At 37.3% G+C, this 23,220-nt stretch overlaps 1 long non-coding RNA gene across 1 annotated transcript in view; it reads right to left on the bottom strand.

Annotated features, from left to right (window-relative positions):
* Positions 1 to 22,759, bottom strand: part of LOC125611372 — a 93,570-nt gene extending 70,811 nt beyond the window's left edge. Inside the window, exon 1 of the long non-coding RNA XR_007341540.1 lies at positions 22,386 to 22,759. This is a non-coding gene — a long non-coding RNA (uncharacterized LOC125611372). The remainder of the gene's footprint in view (positions 1 to 22,385) is intronic.
* Between the last annotated feature and the right edge of the window lie 461 nt (positions 22,760 to 23,220).

Below are 23,220 nucleotides of genomic sequence, written 5' to 3'. Positions count from 1 at the left end.
CCACATTGCATTTCAGCAATTACATGTTGTGTTTATTTCATTTCAGGAAAGTGAGAAGCAACTTAACATTTGCCTTATCTATATTCCAAACTCTGTTGAGCTTTGTTGATTTGTTTTGTATGTTTTTATTAACTTTACATCAGTCATCCTGTTTGATTCTTTTAAAGATGGGTATCTACAAGTGATCACAACAGATTGTTGACAATGAACTTGAAAGTTCCTGCAATCTTTACGATAATGATAAGACAAAAACAAAAAACAAAGCTAAAACTCAAAATTTCTGGATAGCAACTTCTATATTCCTTCTTTAACCTATCAGAATATATAAAAAGTAGGAGAAAATTGAAAATATGATTAAATCTCAAACCTTGATACTGAGCACATTTTGCTTGGCGAGCTCTATTATTTTCTTCCCTTTCCTTTTCTGTATTATTATTATTAGGTACTGGGGATTGAACCCAGGATACCCTACCCCTGAGCTACATCCCCAGTCTTTTTTATTTTATTTTGAGACAGAGTCTCACTAAGTTGCTGAAATTCTCACTAAGTTGCTGAGATTCTCAGGAAGTTGCTGAAGCTGGCCTTGAACTTGCAATCCTCCTGCCTCAGCTTCCCAAATTGCTGGGATGATAAATATGCACTTGGCTTTTTATCTATATTCTTAATATTGATTCACTTGATACAATGAGGTAACAGTTTTTTCCGTCCATGTCTCTAGGACTACATATCAAGCTTCCACACTTGTTTATTAAGTGCACACTCCTAACACAGCTACAGATTTTACCCTTGACCTCAGGTAGCCACATATGGACTAATTCTTCAGGCAACATTTTTCATATTTTTACCCAAGATGCCATAAACAGTGTATCCAGATTTGAACAGTCTGAGTCATACTTCAAGATGACTTGATGGTATGGTGTAACAATTCAGAACATCACTAGACCTCTTTTTGTAGAAGACATTTTGGTGATTTTTTAGCACAGGTTTATCCAGCACAGCTGGCTTCAAATTCCAGTACTTCCTTTTGTCACTTGAGGTATATTATAGCCTCTCCATGCCCATTGTAAAATGAAAAAAAAAAATGGTGCAATAACTATTTGGAATATATTAAATAGGACATACATTATGAGAATTAAATGAAATAATCTGTGCAAAATATTTGGCTCTGATTAAGTTGTTCAAAAAGTTAGTTCCTATTATTATTATTACATCATTTCAGATCAATTCATGAATAAGAAAATGACCTCACTACTTTATAGTCATATTTGACTTTGGTCTTACAATACTATTCTCCAGTCTTATCAGCCATTTTATTTATGAGATTTGTTTCTAAGAGACTTTTGGCTCCATGGGAAAAACAAATTTATCCTTCATGGTAACCATTTCCTTATACTGAAAAATAGGAAAAAAAATGTTATGAACTTTAATGAAGGACTCAATAGAGTCATTTTGAGAAATGACTCAAACATGTTCTTCAAGTCCAAGTATCTTTAAGACAGAAATAATTGCGATATTCAGAAGTGGATGTCTCCTTCAACTTGTTGAATTCTATAGGAGTTCATGTACCCAAGCTCCTTTAGTAGTGTGCAAAAATCCTGCAAAGTGGTTTCCAAGTCTTTTTTAGCATTTCACCCTCGGCCTTTAGAAGTTGTGCAGAAGGACTTGATTCAAACGCCTATTTCTATCCAACACAGAGAAAGCACTGTGATTATTTAGAGATTTTGATGGATTGATTAATAGAAACTAGAACCTATTGTCAGTAGAGCCTACATTCCAGGGATGCATCCACTAGCATTGATAAACTTCAAAGTCCACTATGACAGTGGCTCAGATCTGAGGTGGACCCACCAATTTGACAGTTTGGGAGATATGTCACAAATCAACTTAAAGGAAGAATAAACATACAGACTTGACATCATTTGAATTATATATTAAGCTAATTTCTGCCATTCTATAAAGATTAATTGAGCACTTACTAGTTGCCCAGCACTAAAAAGGTACTACAAGAGACAAAAAAGAAGCACATTTCATGGTGATTATCTTCAGCAAGATAGGAGCTGCTCATCTTCGTTGTGTTCTCTGGTGGGTGGTTGTACTCTCTCCCTTAATAAGCTTTTCATAGAAAGTAATGAGAATATTTCTAGCTCACTCACCTGAGGTTATAGTGACTTTTCTCTCAGCATTCTTGTCCTCTCAGTTATCCTTCAATTCCCAGTTTCACAACAGCAAAATGCCCCTAAGACTTCAGAGTAAAGATCAGTGACTTTCATTGGGACCAACAGAGATAATTAATAGGAAAGATGAAAAGTGAGAAAAGGAGAAAACACACCCCACACAACATACATTTATTTGCAAGTGTTTTCTAATTCATCTCTAATTTGTAGTATCCTCTTTGGGCTTTTCAATGTTGCTCGTATTTAAGAGCAAAAAGATTATAAACAAAAGTTAATATTCAAGTAATGAACATTAACATCCAAGAGAATACCAAGGACATGGAAAAGCCAGGGTGAACTTGAGCCATACTCCCATTACAAAGCATAATAGCACTAGTGTTTCTACACTAGTACATGAGTAGCTGAAAAAATGAACTGCTGCTTCCAAATTGCAGTATTTTTCAGTTCCCAAGTGGAAAAATAAACATGACACAAGGAAAAATAAATCAATATCAAAGAGAAGAAATTACAGCAATTATTAATATATTAATCAAATACCAGATGGAAAAGCAAAACAAACAATAGCCTGCCAGTCTCCACCAAAAAATATCTTAGAAGAAATTCTAAAGATACATGTGATGGTGAGGTATATGCATATGTTTTCAGCTACCCTGCACTTGCCTGTGACCAAAACAGTCTGCATATATTTTACTAGGGGATGTGAAATCAGAAACTATAGGGAACTCTGCCAACAATTTAATTGGGAATGACCTTTTCCAATGACAAAATAGATACTAACCTTTTGGTGTAATTGTTGTTAGTTAATCCAAGAAGTGGGACAGAGTAGGGGTGGGCAGAGGGAGAAGCCAGCAAATATTTTTCTCTCTTTTGCCATGTGCAAAAATTACACTGCAGCCACATTGGCCCTGGGTTAAGATTAGTTCAGCCAATGGCCTGCCTGAGGGTATGCTTTATTAGCCTGACTGGGGACTTTTGGGATCTTCTTGTGAGCTATGTGTATTGCCTCCACCAGCAGCTGAAGCTTGTGAATAATAAAGTGTCTACCAACCTACAAATTAGGGACAATTGCAACCACTGCTTAAATCATCTGAGTGCTAGAAAAGGTGTCCAAACATAGGAAAGCATTTCTGAGACCTTGTTCATTTCCACAGGGAATTATTCTTTTTTAAGTTCCTCATGCATTGTTTTCTAAATCATGAAATGCTTTTTGAATAATAAAGCATACTTTGTCCCTTACAGATGTTGCCCTTATTTTAAAATGGACATTCAAACATTAGAGCTAACATAATTATTGTTTGTTAATGTTAATTATTCATCAGACTGTATTGAGTACGTACTGGGTGGCAGGCATGGGTGGGCATAGCGATGCCCTGAAGGAGCTCCCGCATAAGGGTGAGGCCAATGCCCTTCCCCCAATCACTATGAGGCAGTGCAGCCAGAGCAGTACTATAGGGCAATGGAGAATGTGCTGTGGGCCACAGGGAAGAGGACATTTAACTTTGCCTGGGTATGTCCAGGAAAGTCTCAGGGAGTTGCTCTGAGGGCTCCATAGTGTTCTTATGGGAAGAAAAAATGATCTTTCAAAAGAAAGAAACTTATTGGTAAATTCTCATCACAGTACATGTTCATCTTCAGATTTAGCCTTTCTGGAAAACTATGTTGCCTAAGGTGTCCAAGCAGATACAGTGTACACGGAGGCTATCTCCTAACTATCCCTTTTTAGCTCGCAGCATTTTGTGTTTTAATTATTTGCTTCCTTATACCCCCTCTCAGTATTATGTTGTTATTGTTGTTGTTGTTGTTGTTTGAACCCAACGATGCTTAACTACTAGCCACATCCCCAGCTCTTTTTAATTTTTTTTTTTTTTTATTTAGAGACAGGGTCTCCCTAAGGTGATTAGATCCTTGATAAGTTGCTGAGGCTGGCTTCAAATTTGCAATCCTTCTGCCTCGGCCTCCCAAACCACTGAGATTACAGTTGTGTGCCACCATGTAGTATTACTTTTCTAAGAGTGTCAAAATTACTCTTTGTAGCACCACCAGTTTAATAGCAGTCACCCACAGAATGTGAAATAAAATGAGTGTGTGCAATAACATAATATGACCTGACTGTAGGGAACATGGTAGTGTGAGCCCAGTCCAGTGGGTCTTATTTGCACAGATGAATGAGGTTACAGATTTTGCCATGTGCTGGGCAGCAGAGATTCAGTGACTGCTCTGAGTGGGAGCATGCTGCAGTGTCCGGGAAGCAGGGTGGGGAGTGGGTTGGAAGGGGGAGTGATGGCAGCTGGGAGACATGTCCCTGATCTACCTCTGAGTTGAACAGATGTGCTGGATAGAGATTGGAGTGAACCAGGCTGGGCTGCAGCCTGGTTAAGGGCTAGGGAAGGGACAGATTTGAATAGTAACATCCTGTGGGATTTCTAAGTTAGTCACCAAGCTGGCATCTAAATCTAGGTCAGTGATTTCTAGAACATAGAGTGGAGGCTCAGGAAGTCAGGAAGTGAAAACAGACAGAATTCCCCGCACTGAGCAGCATGCGGTCACCACGATCATTTATTTGATGCTGTTTCTTAAAGGTGGTGAAAAACTGGTGAATAGAGGGAAGAGGCCAGAGAAATTTAAGAGACTTTGAAGTGGGTTATGGGGTGAGTTCTGATATAATGACAGGTCAGGGAAGGAAGGAGGACCAATACCCTGTGCTAGAGCATCAACAGCATGTACAGCAGCTGGGGAGGAGCAGGTAGCAGGCACTAAATTAATTTTGTTGGGTCCCATTTGAACTTAGAGGAAAATAAGAGTTTATAATGTATTTTAAAGTTAATCTATGAGAATCACTTTATTGTTCTTGTAAAAGTGCTTTTATGGGCAGGTATGCCTTCAGCTGTGTTCCTATTCCTGAAACAGCCAGTTCAATCTTTTTGTGCCAGTTCTGCTTATTAGAACCAGACCAGAGAAGTCTGTGTCATTGAGTCAAGTATCTCAAGGTCAGCAAGTAAGATCAGCATCCTAGGGCACATGGTTTAACCATTTAAGTAAACCATTTCTTCTTACAACAGATATTTTCTGTGTAATTTTCTGTAATAAACATTCATAATGCCAAGATTATAAGCCAGCAGAACTTGGAACCACCTACACAAAGTGTTCAATATAAGAAAAAAGAAAATATACAGATCAAAACCTCATTTCATAATGACAAAATACAGTAAGTGTAAGTCTGAAATACATTTTATGATAACTGATATGTAAATATTCTCAAATTGTCTCTCTTATCTGTCCAAATGAAGGCTAGCTGTTAAGTCAATGCTTTGCATTTTCAGAAGTGCTTTCCCCCACAGCTTCATAAACTTTCATATTTTTTTGCCAAAAATCATGGCCTATGTAATTTAATTGAATCTTATATGGTTTTGTTAATTAGCTTAGCCAAAAATATTTATGGTTTATTGTACTTCACTCTTATTGAACAAAATAGTCTGTTACTCTATTTCTTTTTTCTCACAGTATTTTTCCCCTCAGCTCAGAATGGAAGTGCTCATGGCCGTGCCAGAGTATGAAAAGTCCCAACAATAACTTGGCATTTTCTCCTAAGAATACATTTACTTGAACTTGAAGATTTCAAAACAGGCAGGGGAAAGAGGAGCTAAGTAATGTAACATGTTTTGATATTAAAATATATACGTTATAATATGCTAGGATGAAAATACATGTGACTTTATACACATTAAAAAAGAACATCAACACAAGGTTTCAAATAGCAATTATGCTGGCTGCCGGCATTTTCAGCTTCTCACTCCCTCTCTGGGTGAGATTTTGTGCTTTTCAAAGATGGGCTCACACACAGGGCATTTATATCCTCATTCTGGGTTTCATTCTAAGCAGGCTTCAGGAAGTCAAAGCAGCCCTAAGTAGTGCTCCTTTCCTTTTGTATTTCCCACTTCAGCTGTATCACATACTCATCAAAGGGTCTAATCTCCTATAAAATCAATGTCTTCTCTCACCACATCATAGTTATTTGCACGTTACTCCAAAGTGTTAATGCCTTGTGAGAAGACTGGTATATTTTCCCCCTCTAATGATTTCTACATCTTCAGGTCCTAACTCCTGTCACAGAATGAGTTTAATATGTGTATGTTGAAAGAATAGGCATATGAATGGATGAATCTCAGGAACTATGCAGGACAGACCATCGTTCATATCCTCACACATGTAGCTCTCTGAAGATACCCTGGAGTTACCCTCATGTTTAGTTTGGGACAAAACTGACCATTACTGTGATATGACACACTAGGCTGCAGAATTACAAGAGAACAAATCTTATCATTAGAGGCAGAAACAAGGAGAGCATCCTGGGAAATCAAATCTCTGTATCATGTCAAGGAAAGTTGATTTGTTAAAATAAAGAAGTATATGTACTTCAAACTCCCTGGCAAAAAAAAAAAAAAAAATAAAGATCCTATCAGAAGATTGCCCACTGCTCTAGCAGCTACAACAAAGCGAGCAGAAAAAATAATACAGTAAAATAATGTGTTTCCAAAGACTCTGGTATTTGCAACTGAATTGATCTCCTCTAGTCAACACATCTGTCATCATTCCAGTAATCCATGATACCCAAATTAATTGCATCAATCATTAAGATCATAAAAATACCAGGTCATCTTTGCTACTCCCCTTTTTATCAGGCATCGAGCCAGATGTGATCTGAGAATGGTGAATTGTTTTTTAAGTTAAAAAAATTGACAATGATAAGATAGTGAATTTTTGCACATAGGTGATAGTTAACTTTTTCAAAACATTATGGAGGAGTAGATTTCATTCAAAAAACTATTTGAATGCTATTTATGCACCAACCACTGTTCCAAGCAAAACCATAGACAAAATTAAATATGAGTAATAAGCCAAATAAACATCAAAATATTCACCTTTCAGTGACGTTTCCATTTCAGAAATTTGAAGGCTAAATAACTTGCACCATGTTGTTTGCATTTTTAAAATAGACATTATGTGGTAGATGTTCAATAAATGTGTCAACCACATACCTCCCTAAGGAGTGAAAGTTTGCTCTCTCCATTCTTTACTTTTCTGATGAAACTTCGGATGAAAAGGAGGCATTAGGGCAGTAATTTCTACCTTCCTATTGCAAACTCAAGTTGCAGGCAGTATAAAAATGGACAATGGGTTTGCTATGCCTTAGAATAGTTAGAATCCTATTTCCTCCACTTACTAGCTGCATGATCCTTGAGGAAGGTACTTAAGTATTCTATACCTCTGTTTCTCATAAATAAGAATTAACCTATTATATCATCTATTTCCTATGGTTATTATAATGAAGTGAGATGATTTTATTTATTTATTTTTGTTTTAGTTGGTTATATATGACAGTACAATGACCTTGACATATCATACATTTGAATCAGATGGGATATAATTTCTCATTTTTCTTAGTGTACAGGTTGCAGAATCATATTGATCATGCAGTCACATATATACACACAGTAATAATAATATCTGTTTCATTCTACTATTTTATATAAAATGCTCAGAGCAGTTCTTGTCACTCAGTGTATATTTAGTTTTACAGTAAGCTATTACTTCCCTGAAACCTTGGTAAGCACCAAAAACATTTAACTAAATAGGTTAAAAAAAAAAAAAAACTTTTGGGGAAGTGGATTTAAAAACAAACAAGCAAAATAGTCTGGATGGAAAGTTAAGTCCAGAATGATTGATCAACAAGCCAAAATCCACAAATGTGATTGTGCATTCTTTATGTCCTCACCATTGAGCTAGATGCTAAGGAGGATTCAAATAACTAGAAAGCTCAAAATCTATTCTGCATTCACATTTTATTTGGGGCAACAGGACAATAACAGATAGAAATAGTTAAGTAGTAAAAGATTGGAACAATAACTTAGGGCCACAATAAAAAGGATATCATAATACAGTATATTTGTATTTTATAACTTTTAAAAAGACTTTAGAATTCCAATATTTACTTAAAATGTTAATATTATAACATAATTGAAATATGTATAAACCCAAACCAGGTATACTCTCTAAGATTATAGTATAGCTCTTACATAGTTATAAATCCAAAGCAAATTTATAAATTAAATACAAATAAAGCCACATACTCAATTTAATAATCATCAATTTAATGTGGTTAGTAATACTGTTTTACTGAAGTTGACACTTTAAGGATGAAAAGAGTGTTGACTTTATAGCCCAAATTCCTTTGAGTTTGACATGCTTGTTGACTATATGCTGAGTGACAACATAATTCTTCAATGTGTGCTGAGTGATGACAGAATTATTCAAGAATTTTCTCATCTAATGGCCATTTTTATTTCCACATACAATACCTTGCTTTTGTTTAGCTTTTACTTAATGTAAGAGCATTGTTTATTAAATCTGCCAATACTGTTTTATTATTAGCTTGTTTTTACAATTAAAGTGGTATTACCTATTTGGGCACAAACCATCACAAACAGAAATGAACAATGAAAACATTAGATAATCTCAGATTTAAGATATTCATCACCTGATATAGAATATGAATATAATTTTTCTAGGTTATCACTGAAATAAAATACATAGTTACCCACATATTCACATAGAGAATTAATGGTACCTAAGTTGAGCTTTGAGGTTAAGAAAGGCCACAGTAAACAGTTAATTGCCAAACCAATTTTACATTTATTTAATTGCTTTTATTTTCTAAATACATGACAGTGGAATGCATCACAATTCTTATTACACATATAGAACACAATTTTTCATATCTATGTATATAAAGTATGTTCACACCAATTCGTGCCTTTATACCTGTACTTTGGACAACGATGCCCATCACATTCCGCCATCATTGCTAACCCCTTCCCCCTCCCTTCCCCTCCCACCCCCCGCCCTATCTAGAGTTGGTCTATTCCTTCCATGCTTCCTCTCCCTACCACACTATGAGTCAGTCATCTTATATCCGAGAAAACATTCATCATTTGATTTTTGGGGATTGGCTAACTTCACTTAGAATTATCTTTTCCAACTGCATCTACTTATCTGCAAATGCCATGATTTTATTCTCTTTTATTGCTAAGTAATACTCTATTGTATATATGTCACTTTTTTTTAATCCATTCATCTACTGAAGAGCATTTAGGTTGGTTCCACAGTTTAGCTATTGTGAATTGTGCTTCTATAAACATTGATGTGGCTGTGTCCCAAACAGAAAATATAAGTGCTACAGAAGTCAGATAAGGAAAGATTGTTTTGTGTTCAGATGATGAGTGAGATGGAGCCTATGGAAGAGACAAGACCTTGGAATCTGATTATTTTCTAGAAAAATATATATTTAGGCATGATCTTGGAGACAAATATGCAAGTAATTGAAAATGTGTTCTCACTAATAGAGATCTTAATCAAGGAATTTCTTAAATAGCATACAGATTTTATATGAGAATAAAACAACAGTGTAGGACAATGTAATGTTGGGGTAGAATTATATTTGTAGGAGATTGGTTTCATGAAGTACATAATGGATTCAGGTTTTTCTCATCTGTGGGACCACTGTGCAGTGGCTCTAGCTTATGCACAAGCAGGTCATTTTAGGGGAAACCCTTGATGTTTGAGGGTTTCAAGGGTGTCTTGTCCCTGATACAACAAGAAAGATTCTATTTATATTAAGATAAATTAAAAGACCCTTGTTATTGATCAAATGAGAGAATATTAGTTTTCAGACTGCAGGTCTCAGCTAATATCCTACTTCTCTAGCACATGTTCAAAATTGTAAAACCAATAAGAGCACTGAAGTATAATGTATGCACTCTGCAGACTTCTTACACTTAAGGGGACACAGCTGCTGAATAATAACTTTAGAAGATTGCTCACAAGGTGTTTGCCATGAACTGAACTGTGTTCCCCTCAAATTCACATGTTGAAGCTCTCTTCCACAAAGTGACTACTCTGGAGATAGGGTCTTCAGAAGGTAATGAAAGTTAAATGAGGTCATAAAAGTGGGGCTTGCACCAGGATTGATGGCTTTATAAGGAGTGGGAGAGGGAAATAATTGTTTCTTTGCCATGTGAGCACACATTGAGAAAGAGGCTGTCTGTAAGCCAGAATGAGGGCTTCATCAGAAACTAGCCATGGTGGCACCCAGTTTTCCAACTTCTAGCCTTCAAATCTGAGAAAATAAATGTATGTTGTTGAAGGTCCCCAGTCTGTGGTAGTTTGTTATGGCAGCCCATGCCAACTAATATAGTATTATTCAAAATCACTTCTGACTTGTCCTGTTTTCTCTTATTTTCATTTCACCCAATATATACACTTTGCCTAGTAACAAGTCTTCTAAATTGACAGTATGGATGATGACATGATTATTTTGTCTGATTTAGATTTACTTCAGATTGTCTTATAAAAGCAAGAAGCCACATTACAATTGACCTCTAGAATGTTATCTGCAGTACAATTTCTAGGGTGCATAAACTTGTATTCACTGGTGAAACTTCATGCTTGTTTCTGGTACAATTCGCAAAATTGCTCCAGGTGCCAGGTGAGTTCTTTCACCCCAGGGGAAGAGAGATTTCACAGGTTTTCATTTGCATGTGAAACTTATTTATGCCGTTACAAACTATAAAATGTGGAACCTAAATATAATCTGTCAAGGATATGAAATGTGAATGAACAGCAGTGGAAACTAAATTTATAAAAGAAAAGAAAATGGGCTGAACCAGAAGATTGCAGCTTATTTAAATTCTCCCTATTGCATTCCCAGGTGTCTGTCTGAACAGCAAAATGAAATTCATGATTATGGAAATTGGAAGAACATAAGTAAGGGGCATGCTTTCACACAGCAATTGTCATAGGTTTAATTGACCTTTTATCCAGCTAGTCACAGGGCTGTCAGAGGAGGAGTCTTCGGAGAGAAACCACAGAAACCTTTGTGGGTAGATCCAGGGCTCTCCAGGAAGGTGCAGCCCTTAAGCCTCATTGCTTTGCCCACTCTCACCTCTAACACATTTCAATTCAGTTCATTCTGCTCAATTTGCAGGACACCCTGGTGACCTTTCAAGCTTGGGTTCAAATTGTTTCTGAAATTTAAAGCAGGTCATTAGTGCTTCCATCCTTTTAAACAAAACAAATCAAGAGGGCATTGGCTCCCAGCCTAGGAAGTATGTTCTATGTTAGGGTCAATCATTCTATGGCAGAAGGTAAATGTTCTATAGGTAGGAAGCTTAGTCCACACTGAGCTCCTGTCGCACACAAGATTGGAACAGTCTGCTTCTCTGAGGTGTATCTGACTCTAGCCTTTAGTGACATAAAGGGCTGGTATCAGTATGCACTGTCCCCTCACTTTACTGGTGTTTAAATTAGCTTTTCTCATCTGATTTTCTGTAGAATCCACTGAGGAACCCATTCTAAGGCTGCTTGAGTCTGGGTTTCTCTGATCTCATCCCAAACAACCCTATACTTTTGTTGTTGTTGTTAAGAGTTTTGTGGTTATACATAGTAGCTGGGTTTATTCTGATAAACTATACATGGAAATCAATTTCAGTTCATGATCCTCCACTTTTTCCTTCCCCCTTTCCCTCCACTTTCCCAGTCTCTTTTCTTTACCAGCCTTTCTCTCCAGTATTAATTTGTAGTTGATTGCAAAACAACCCTATCATGAGCCTCATGGATTCTCCATTCCTGAGTCTTTTTGGGAGCTAATCCTTTGTCAGACAAAAGCTTTTTCTCTATACTTTGTGATATCACCCTTCCCTGAATCATAAATATTTTATGATTTATCTGATGAATTATTATCTTTATTATCCAGGCTTATGATTATTCTTTTGAATGGATACAAATAACAGCACCTTCCAAAGTAACTCAAATCAATCTTCCACATTTCCTTTAAAAATGCCACCTGATTTTGAAAGAAAGGGCAGAACAAGTTCTGGCTATCAGTATAGTTCTGGCATTGATCATATTCATATTCAGTATTTTCTATGATACCTCTTTCTCCTTGCCCATGAGATTTCTCAGGCTCCCTTTAAGACCTAGTTCCCTGTCTTCTTGTGGGTCCTGTTTTACCATAATCCTCAGGTAATGATGGGCTCCACACTGACATTAATTTTCCAGGTTATTGAAGCTTACCTGTTTAAGTGAAAACTTTTAAAGTTCTAATGGTTTTGAATAAAAAGTTTCTCAACATCTTTTGCATAGTTTCCTGGTTTTGAAAATACAAATCTAAATTCCTACCTATCTCTTGTAATGTATCAAATCAACAACCATTTTTTGAACTAACCCATATTGAGAGACTCAGAGATACAAGGATGGATATGATAATGATGATACCCTTTCATTTAAGGATCTTACAGTCTAATTAGAATGAGGATGCTGAACCCAAATTACTTCCATCCAGGGCAACAGAGGCTGTACTTGATCTGCAAACAGGGCATGAATGGGATGTTGATAAGATACAAATCCAGCCCAAATGGGTAGGGAGGTGCCAGGATAAGCTTCCCAGAGGGCTGGCAGTCTTTGTTAAGGATTTTGCCTTCCTTGGGGAGTCCAGACGGTCTGCAGCTTGAGTTCTCCTGTCTGGCTGTTACTGCGCTCCATTTTCCCCTACTGCAGCCAGACTGTCAGGACTTGCCACTGACAGTGTGCTTGCTCCTAGCAGCCTCTTCCCTTTCTAATTTGCATTTCTAATCATCTGTGAGCTGCAAAGCCCTGTAACCAAGCTCCTCAGATCCAGGGCTCCTCTGAGTAAATAGACTCTCAGCAAGTCTCCCAGGGGCTCTGCTTGGATAATGAGCAAGCGGGTTGTTTGATAGCTTATCTGGATTAGATTATTTTGATTGTTTTGTGTTTCTTTTCTGGTTCTTAGTTGGCTTATGAATTTGGTAGATAAGCAATCTCTGAATAAAATGAGGAACCAAGAGTTCACAGCAGGAGGGTGTTAGGAGAAAGGTTTTNTTTCCTTATCTGACTTCTGTAGCACTTATATTTTCTGTTTGGGACACAGCCACATCAATGTTTATAGAAGAAGCACAAAAGGCATGAGGCCTTAATAACCACTGCTTTTCCTCCCTCAGGGAAATTCTGTCCAAGAGCTTTCTCAAACTTCCTCAGAACCAGTATGCTCTTTGTGGTGGCCCATTTTATTAGAAAATAACCTCCCACCCTCACCATGATATGCACAAGGATCAGTGATGACTGAGAATGGCAGATTAAGAACAAACAGAATGGGTCTCCAATCATATCAAATTTCTATCCTTAGAACCAACTGTTCACATTACAAATAGGACCTGGACTAATCATTTGCATGGGTTTTACTTAGTTATTTTATTTCTTTAAAATTTAAAAAGGAATTTTAGCATGAAATAAGCCATTTCATAAGTAATACTTTCTTATACTATTTTTTATTCCAATAAACACACACACACACACACACACACAGAGTTTATTGAAAGATGTCTGGAAGTTCTTTGAAATAAGCAGTTTCAAATTTCAACAAAACCCTGATTTGTGATAAAAGAATATTGATTACATTCTCCTCTCTATACAAAACTAATCCTATAACAAGAAAAGTCTTTTCAGCATAGTATAAAGTAGGGTTCTCCTCAAAAATCACTTATCAGCTACCATTCTGACATGATTCTATGCAAATTATTACCCTCCAGACAGTCTTCACCAAATACTTATTAGATTGAATTAAATCTTGTTACCCTGACTTATAAAGATCTAATATAAATTGTTATAGCTAACAGGAAATGAATGATAGCAACACTTATATTATGAACTTAACTTGCAGTGAGTGTGTTTCCACAGAAGAGATTCATGGAGCTTGTCTTATTTAAGCATTTAATAACATCACTTCTCTCTTATGATAATCTATGAGGCATTCTAAGATAAAATGGGACTTGAAGCTGAATGAAGCAAGGAGCTGACAAAGAGGACAAAAACGAATGTGATAGGGAAGGGTGGCAATGGAAGATGGTGTTTCAGGGAGGCAGGGAGACTGAGTAGTATTTAGCACATTTTCAACATAAAAGAAAACTGTGCTGCCAATACAAACTGAAAAAAAATTTCCTTGTCTATCTTATTGTTCCCACTATGAGTACCAGTTTTCTCTGGAGGAAAAGTCTACATCATTTGGAAGTCAAAAGCTGAAGTAATTTTCATAAGAACTCAGCTACCTGTGAAAAGCAGCTGAATTTTCCTGAATTTCCTGGAAAGTGAAATCTGACCTTCTGAAAGCCAGGTGGATATGTGACCACACATTTTTCCCTGGGTTGTGGAGCTGCTGGTTGTTAGACGCTGGTACATTTGGAGTGAAAGAGAATGCACAGCAGGAGAAGCCATGAGACATTTATTTAATTTCTGAAAATGCCTCATGTAGAACTCTGGAGTGCACTTCCCCACAGCATGTGCCACGGAAGGAAGGATGATGCCTCTCCTGGAGGTAGGATGCAAACAGAAAGCTGCTCCAGGCTGAGCCTCTGCCAGTCACTTCCTCAGCAGCTTGTGCCGTGATAGGGAACTGCGTGGGGTGAGAAAGAGACCTGGCAGTTCTCAAAGCCAGCCAAGAAGCTCAGTCAAAGATGGATGGGTTTTCTTTCCTTGTAATCACCTACTTTGCAAAGACAAGCTCAGCTGAAAAGCCAGTTATGGGGATTTGAGATGTAGATAGTAAGGAAGTGTCACTAGCATTTATGAAGAATAATGTGTTTGCAACCTCCTGAAACATTAAGTCAGCCACGACAAGAGCATAGGAACTAGAGACTGAGAAACAAGGGATGAAATCAAGGCACTTTGCACCTTAAAAACCATTTAGACTGAGCAAGCAGAAGTGGGGTCCTCCTCACCGGCCTAAAGAACTGCTACCAGTGAAAGTTAAATTGCTAAGGTGCACAAGATCAAGAACTGAGTGTGATCCTCCCACAGGAGCCTCCAGGCCTTCCCCAGAGCTCTCGGGCTCCCGGCCACCTGGAAGCACCACCTTCATTGCCACTCTCATCCTGCATCATATTCCTTTCATTCTCCTAGCCAAGGAGTGCTCCTTGATTCCTTCAGATATGGCTTCAGGTCCCATTTTATCTTAGAATCCCTCAGACTATAAAAAAGTAATAATACTAACACTGATGAACAGTCAGGGTCTTTCTACCTGAGGGTCTCTGTGTCGGTCACAGATATTTTCACTTTCCTGACCAGAAGGCCTGTGAATGCAGTACCATCTGCTGATCCATCTCAGGACCATGTCCTTGTCATGCGCATTGAGAACATCATGCTCAGCCAAACTATTTAGGGTACAAGAATCTACTTTTGTACAGGTGAGAAATCCCAAAGTATCAGAGTGCAAGCAGGTCAGCACATCACAGGTTCTTGCCTGGCACCATTAGATGTGAGTGTGATTTATTTTTTACCCCATCCTGCTTCTCTGCCCTTGAGCAATCATTTTTAGCTTGCTGATGTCAGGAAAGCCGACTTTTTGCCCAGCATATTCTTCTCCAGAGTCAGGCTGAAATTGCTGACCAGTTCCTTCTTCAGCATGCCACACTGATGCTCTAGTCACCTGGCCCTCATGTCCTCAAGTTTCTAGAGATAGTTTTTTTTTTCCTAGTAATTGAACGAATTCAACTTTTTAACCTCTTATTTTTGAGTTCTGCTTTAACTGTTCAACTCCCTTCCTTCTGCATGTGCTGGTCTCCTTTCATCACTGGCCCTTTTTCTAGTCACTCCGCCTCAGGACTCATAATTTCACTTTCTCCCATAGTCTTTCTTTGTACACAGTGAAAAAGAGTACATTCACAACACATGGCCTTGAAGACATGGCATGACCACCACAAAGATGGCAGGAAGTGAATGGAAAGACAGGTTCGTGCTGGTGGAGTACAAAATATGTGTGAATAGAATATGGCCACAGAACTCAAGAACTGTAGAACTAGAACAGTAGAACTAGAAAAGAGTTAAATCTGTCCTTTCTGACCACAGTCTAATATTTGATCCTTCTCTTTAATGTCCCCCTTCAAAGGTCACTTAGACTCTGCTTGAACACTCTTAGTAACTGGGAACTCATTACCTTCAGTTAAGTTTATTTGCTCAAGAATAGCCTTTCATAGAAAAAGCTAAAATCTGCCTCCCTTGGCCTTTGTTTTGTGGTCTTTGAGAGTTGAGTGTGATTTCTTAGAGAAAGTGTAGAATTCTTTATTCAGTGGGCATCGGAGTTGGAACATTCTTTAGGAGACAGGAAGATAGATAGATAGATAGATAGATAAACAGACAGATAGAACTAATGAGGAAAAGAATTAAAAGATGGTTTGGGCATCTAGCCCAGACTTCTATCACAAAACAGAGAAGGCTCCCTATTACCATAGGTTCATGTTATTTAAAATGCTGTTACTGTAAACTGAATGTTTTTGTCTCCATAAAGTTAATAAGTTGAAACTGTGACCTTCAGTGTGATGTCATTTGGAGGTGGGGGTCTTTGGAAGATAATTAGGTCATGGGGTTGGAGTATTTATGAAGAGATTAGTTGCCTTATAAGAACAGATAGAAGAGAGTTCACTGCCCACTCTCCAGGCTTTTCACCATGTGAGGCTACAGAAAGAAGTCATACATCTGTAAACCAGAAAAAGGTCCCTAACCATGCACCCAGCCACCCTGACACCCTGACCTTTAACTTTCAGTCTCCAAAATATTGTTTGTTGTTCAAGCCACCCAGTATGTGATATTTTTGTGATTGTAATCCAAACTGCTAAGTCTTAAAACAGCTGCTTTATTGGAACACTTTATTAATTGTATTGTGCTTACTTTTAGTTGTGTTAGGAACTAATTAAGTAAGGCACTTAATTTTAAAGGTAAGCACCAGACCATGGTGCCTAAACCACACAAGAGTTCATTTTTCTCTTATGCAACAAGAATTCCAGAGATGATGTAGATATCTGTTGCTGGCATAGGCAGTAAGGCTCATAGTGTTAGGACAGGGTATGTGCCACACTCTCTGCCTTTCCATGATAATCCCCAAATGCATCCCAAGTTGAATCTCCAACTACTTCATTTATATTTCAGTCAGAAAAGAAGCACAAAGCTTATATTAGAGAAACAAAGCATACCCAGATACCCTTGATTGACATCCTTTCGGCTATAATTGTATCCACAGCCATGCTCAATTGCAAGAAAAGCTAGGAAATGTCAGGTTTTAGCTAGGGACATTGCTACCTCCTATGAAATGGGGTTCTATTAGTAAGGTGATAAGATGGCTACTGAATAAACAAACAACCAACTGTGTTTGTCAAAATGTATCCACAGAAGTCTGTTGTCCTTCTTAACACTATGTATTGTTAACTCTAAATGTCATTATAGGCAACAGATTCAGCCCTGGCTGGTTTGAACAGAAAAAAGTTTATTAAAGCATGTTAGGTAGTTCACAATCCTCTATGGGAGGGGGATAGAAAAACAAGCTTATACATTGTCAGTCATAGAAACAGGAAGTATGAGAAACACTCAGTTTCTTCATGGGATTTTTATTGAAAATAGGCAGCTTCTGCCATTATTCTTAACTCTTTGTCATCTAATACGCTAAGACCAGACACCAGAAATTGCACCACAGCTGCCACAGTGGAGCCAGGTACCCTATTCCTGCCTATTCAAAGAGCAATTCCTTCCTCATATTGTTCGCATCCACATCCAAGTCTCTCCCAGGGTGGGGTTGTGGGGAGGACCAGAAGATAGCCCTAAGCTTCCCTTGAATGGGAGACAAACTAACTGGGGGTTGATATGGATGTAGAATGAGCCAAACTATTATATCTATCATTATGCCTTCAAAATAGAAGGACCCAGAGTTCTACTTGGTTCTATTTTGTCAGGACTGGCAAATCATTTTCCATGGCATTAAGATTTAATGGGAAAAAAAAGGCATCATCTGGTTCTAGAAAAGAATGGCTTACTGTGAAAGGAAGAGAATGACACAATCTTTCCAACTTTATTTTTTCTTCTACCTGACATGCTGCATTTTTGTGAAGATAACAGATGGGAATCCTATATTCATTAAGGAGAAAAAAAAAGACCTCTTCATCTGCTAGCATTTTAAATAAGGGAAATACATAGTATTTACTGCTACCCTTTGAAGACCCTTTGAAGATTTTAATTAGCACTGAATGTGTTGTTCCATCTGCTTGAATGAGCAGGCCACATGGTCACAAGGCCTCTCATTTCAGGCTGGAAAACCAAGCCATTGGCTCTTCTGGGTTGAAATAGAATAACCTCAACTAAAATACCCCATATATTACTCAAAAGTTATCTTTGTTTTTAAAAGATTTACTAAAAAATTAGAGAAGGCAGGGGAAAATTCAATGATATTCATCCAGCCATTCCAATACATGTTTATTTGAATTCGGTCCAATCTCTTATAGTTTAATGATTCATGATGATATCTCTTTTCCTTTAACATTTTTATGGAATTTTACATTTCATGCAACATTTTCACATATTGTTATATGATTCTGCCTTGTGAGGTAAAACAGGGTAGTCAGTATTTTATCCAATTAAAGAAAATGAAAGCTTAGAGCAGTCCAATGATCTACCTCATCTCCAAAAGTTCAGCAGAGACTTGCCTGGCGCTGTAACCTAGAACTTTTGAATTCTATCCTCGTACTCTATCCAACAATGAAAGCTTAATCTTTATCAAAAATAAAATTTTTGCATCTTTAGGAAGATTTTTTTTTTACATCAACTAGACTTAGGTTACATATGAAATGTAATGAATGGCAGAAAAATGACTTAAATAATCTGACCAATCTCTTCATAATACTCCAACCCCATGACCTAATTATCTTCCAACAAGTACAACAAGAAGGTTATAACCATAGGGAGGAGACAGTCAAATGTGGGATTGGATCCTCACATCAGCTGCCTTCTGGTGAAGTGACCTTCAGCAAGCTAAGTACTTAATCTCAACAAGATTACATTTTCTCATTTGCAGAGAGGAGACATGGATAAAACCCACTCATCCAAAGATACAACATACATCCTTTGTTCTCCAGAGAATCAAATCATTCTATTGCTAGACTACATTAATAAATTGAGATTCATTCATTTATTTAAGAAACATTAAAATGTTTACTCTGTGAGGACTATAATTCTACACACTTGAGACACAAAGGTTAATAAAAACAAAATCCTGCCCTGATAATACCAAAGAGAGTGTAGGCAATTTTACTTAGGTTATGTGTGTGTGTGTGTGTGTGTGTGAATGAGTGTGTGTGTGTGAGAGAGAGAGCTAGAAAGTTACTTTAAGTGATTTATTTCTTGAGCTAAGCCTTGAAAGGAGTCCTGCAGTCTTTATCCTATCTACTTGATTTTATTGGAAAAGGAAAAAAAAAAAAAACTTAAACGTAAGGCAACCTTTTGAAGATATTAAAATGATATTAGAATGACCTTTTATTCAAAATTATTTTGGGCCTAGGCTATGGATTGACTGTTTGTGTCCATTCCAAACTTCATGCTGAAACTTAATCTCTAATGCAAAAATATTAAGAACTGAGGGCTTTGGGTAAGGGATGAAGCCATGAGGGCTCTTATAAGACAGGTTGGTGAGAGTCCTCCTGTGCCCTCTGTCCTTTCCACCATGTGAGGACACAATACTCAAGCAGCCATATGGAAGACAACAACCTTGCTGGCACCTTGATCTTGAACACATCAGCCTCTGGAACCTGAGAAATAAATTTCTTTTAGTTTTAAATTACCTAGTCTTAGTGTCTTGTTATAGCATCAAAAAAAAAATGGACTGAGACTATTGTTCTGCTTATACAACACATTTGGAGATGTTAGATATTATTTTTATTATACGAATGAAGAAATGGAGGCCTGGAGAAGTTAAGACTTCTTCAAAGTCACTTAGGTACTTCAGGATAAGAGTCAGTTTAGTCCCTGAGCTACATGCTTGAGATACAAATGTAAGCAAGACAAAATCCCTACCTCTGTGAAGTTGTGAATTTCAGTACAAGCAGACGTGCTGATTAATCATCACATATGAGGTTTGCTGTAATTTAAAGACATGAGTTAATGACCATTTTTTAATTCTTTTTTTTCAATTTTGATTTCAAAAGCATTGTAAGAAACAAGGTACTGTGCATTTTATTTCTGAGCTAAGTATTTTCTTGAAAATATAAATTATTCATGAATTATTTTTGATACTTTTGTTTATTATTATAATATACTTACAAATTTTAAGTGTTCCTTCATTGAATTTTTACCAATGTATATGCCTGGGTTGAGATCACCAAAAGCAAGACATAGAATGCTTCCTTCAGCCCAGCAAGTTTCTTCATAGTCTTTTCCAGTCAATCCTCCATCCACACTGCCATTCAAAAATGATCACTTTCCTAATTCTGGCCTAGCACTATATAATAGTTTGTCTCCTCTTGAACTTTATTTAAATGGAAACAGAGAGTATGAATTCTTTAGCTGAACACAATATCTGTGAGATTTGACCATATCATTGCTTGTGTCCATGATTCCTTTTCATTGTTAAGCCATGTTCTATTATGTGAATATGTTCTTCATACCTATCTATTTTACTAGTCACTCAACAAATAATGCTTGAACATCTACTATGTGTTGACATTGGAGTTGTTTCTATTTGAGGATTATTCTGAATAAGACCACTATGAACATTCTCATTTGAGTCTTCAAGAAAAAAAAATATACCCATTTCTTATGGGAGCAGAATTTCTTGTTTCAATGTAGTCTAAATTAAAGAAGTCCAAAAATGTAATCTAAAAATGTTGAGCTACATCTAGTTCTCAATTAGTTGCACTAATATTCTTATACATACCAAAGAGAAGCATAGATAATCTAAGGCAGGCCAAAATTCCAAATAAATTTACATTTGGAACTTTCTCAAAGTACCCATGTTCTCTATTCCAAGCTTGGGAAAGATATTTTGTATATCATCTTGTATTTTATTTATGTCTTAATCCATCCTGTGCTTCTATAACAGAAAGCCAGAAACTGTATAATTTATAATAAACAGAAATTTATTTGATCATGGTTCTGGAAGCTAGGAAGTCCAAAATCAAAGAGCTAATATCTGGCCTTTTTATTGTGTTATCCTATTGCACAAAATGGAAGGAAGAGAGGGCAGGAGAGAGAGCAAGGGGAAACTAAACAAACCCTTTTATAAAAGCACCAACCAGGGGCTGAGGCTGTAGCTCAGTGGCAGAGAGCTTGCCTAGCTTGTGTAAAGTGCTGGGTGTGATCATTAGCACCACCTTACAAAAATTAATTAATAAAAAAAAGACCAACCCCACTCCTGAGTGTATAACCTTAATGGTTATATATAACTTTAATGGTCTACCTACCTCTTAAAGGTCTCACCTCTTAGTACTATTACAATGGCGATTAAATTTCTATCCTTTCCCATATTTTATCTGTAGACATCTTGTGTGCTTACGAAAACATGCCCTTCTATCATTCATTCAAATAATGCTTGAGAATCTATCTACCCTGCATAAGGCTCTATAACACATTCCAGAAATAAAGCATTGATGAAAGACAAAATCTCTTCTATCATGAAACCTGTGTTTTAATGAATAGATGTTAGGAACTAATTACACAGTTATCAAAATAAAATTGTAAGAAACTCTATAAAAATACAGGATGTCATAAGAGCAGGTAGCAAGATTGTGAAGCAAGCCTGGAGAAGAGGCAGGAGTGAGTTTGAGAGGATGCTTTCATATACTAGCAATCAGAAGCCACTGGAACAGACAGAGAAATGGTGTGATTGGACCAAGGTTCAGCTTGGCGAAGAATGGAAAAATTAGAAAGAAAATGAAGGCTTATTTTGGTGAATTTACATTCCCTACCTGGGTAGCCCCTCTCATTGTCATTTCTTCCTGCTGTCCCAACCCACCAACTAGGGCTTTTTGCCTTTATATAACTGCCCTGATTCTTCTGCATCAGAACATATGCAGGTAATGCCGCCTTTGGTAATAAACAACTTTAAGCTAAGACTCTAAAGGTAGAGGTGTTACCACTATCCATGCTCTCCTCTCCTCTGCACCAAATATAATAGGAATCTTCTTGCCTAAGTTCAAAGGAAGAAGAAAATTGGAAATTTTAGTCATAGAGGTCAGCTTAGCTAGGGAGATATTTTGAATATAGGTGATCAGGATGTTCACTATCCACAAATTTTATTTCAACAAAGAGGACTTATTTAATCTACATACTTACAGTCTTGTTTATCACTTCAGGAGGATTTCCTAGTGGCAGAATCAGGTTCCAGAGTGATGCTCACCATACAGATGGCTAGCCAGTCTTTGCACCATGTAGAAACGTGGTATATTTCCAGGCACGTACAAATTCCATTCGTCATGCTGCACAAAGGCATCTGCTTTATCTGATTCTTAGAGGAAAGTGAGGAAAGCCCATGGTTCATTTGTGATCTCATTTTCTCAGTCAGGAGCTTTTTTTCCCCCTTCCAGGTTTGCAATAATTTCCTATGTTAAGCTAAGCATCAGTAACACTAAAAGGAAGGTAACCAGGAAGAAAAAAAAGTCGGATAGAAATCTACCAAGCAGTATAATCCTCCTGTCTTTTAAAGTGAATAGAGAATTTCTACAACTAAGGACCTGGAGGGGAGCCTGGAGAGGATCTTTTTTGGGCAAGTCCTTGCTGTGCCCTTCAAAGCTGCTGCTGCTGCCCCTACAGGAAAGCCACTGCAATGTGCACCAATTAGGCCCCTTTGATATGGAGGGGAAACTCTCCAGGGTGTCCATGGCAGGGGAGGAGATTGCAGGCACAGTCATTTCAGCCAATATAGAACTGTAGCATTATTTCTCCCTGGGGTCTGGGAGAATGATTCATTACAGAAAATAATATCAGAAACAAGTCTGAGCTACGGAATTAGCAACCACCCCCACTAGCAGCTTTTGGTTTATTTGTAAGAAACACTATCCGAGGGGAGGCATAATTCACTTCTGAGAAGCTTGAACTAATATCATTGTTTCTCTCTAGCTTATATATCAACTTCACACTAGAATTAGAGTAGATAATCTTTTCTTTTTTC

The sequence above is a fragment of the Marmota marmota genome, unplaced genomic scaffold (assembly GCF_001458135.2).
Source record: "Marmota marmota marmota unplaced genomic scaffold, marMar, whole genome shotgun sequence".
Taxonomy (NCBI): Eukaryota; Metazoa; Chordata; class Mammalia; order Rodentia; family Sciuridae; genus Marmota; species Marmota marmota.
Note: the sequence above shows the minus strand (reverse complement) of the source record. Positions and strands in the feature narration are given on the sequence as shown.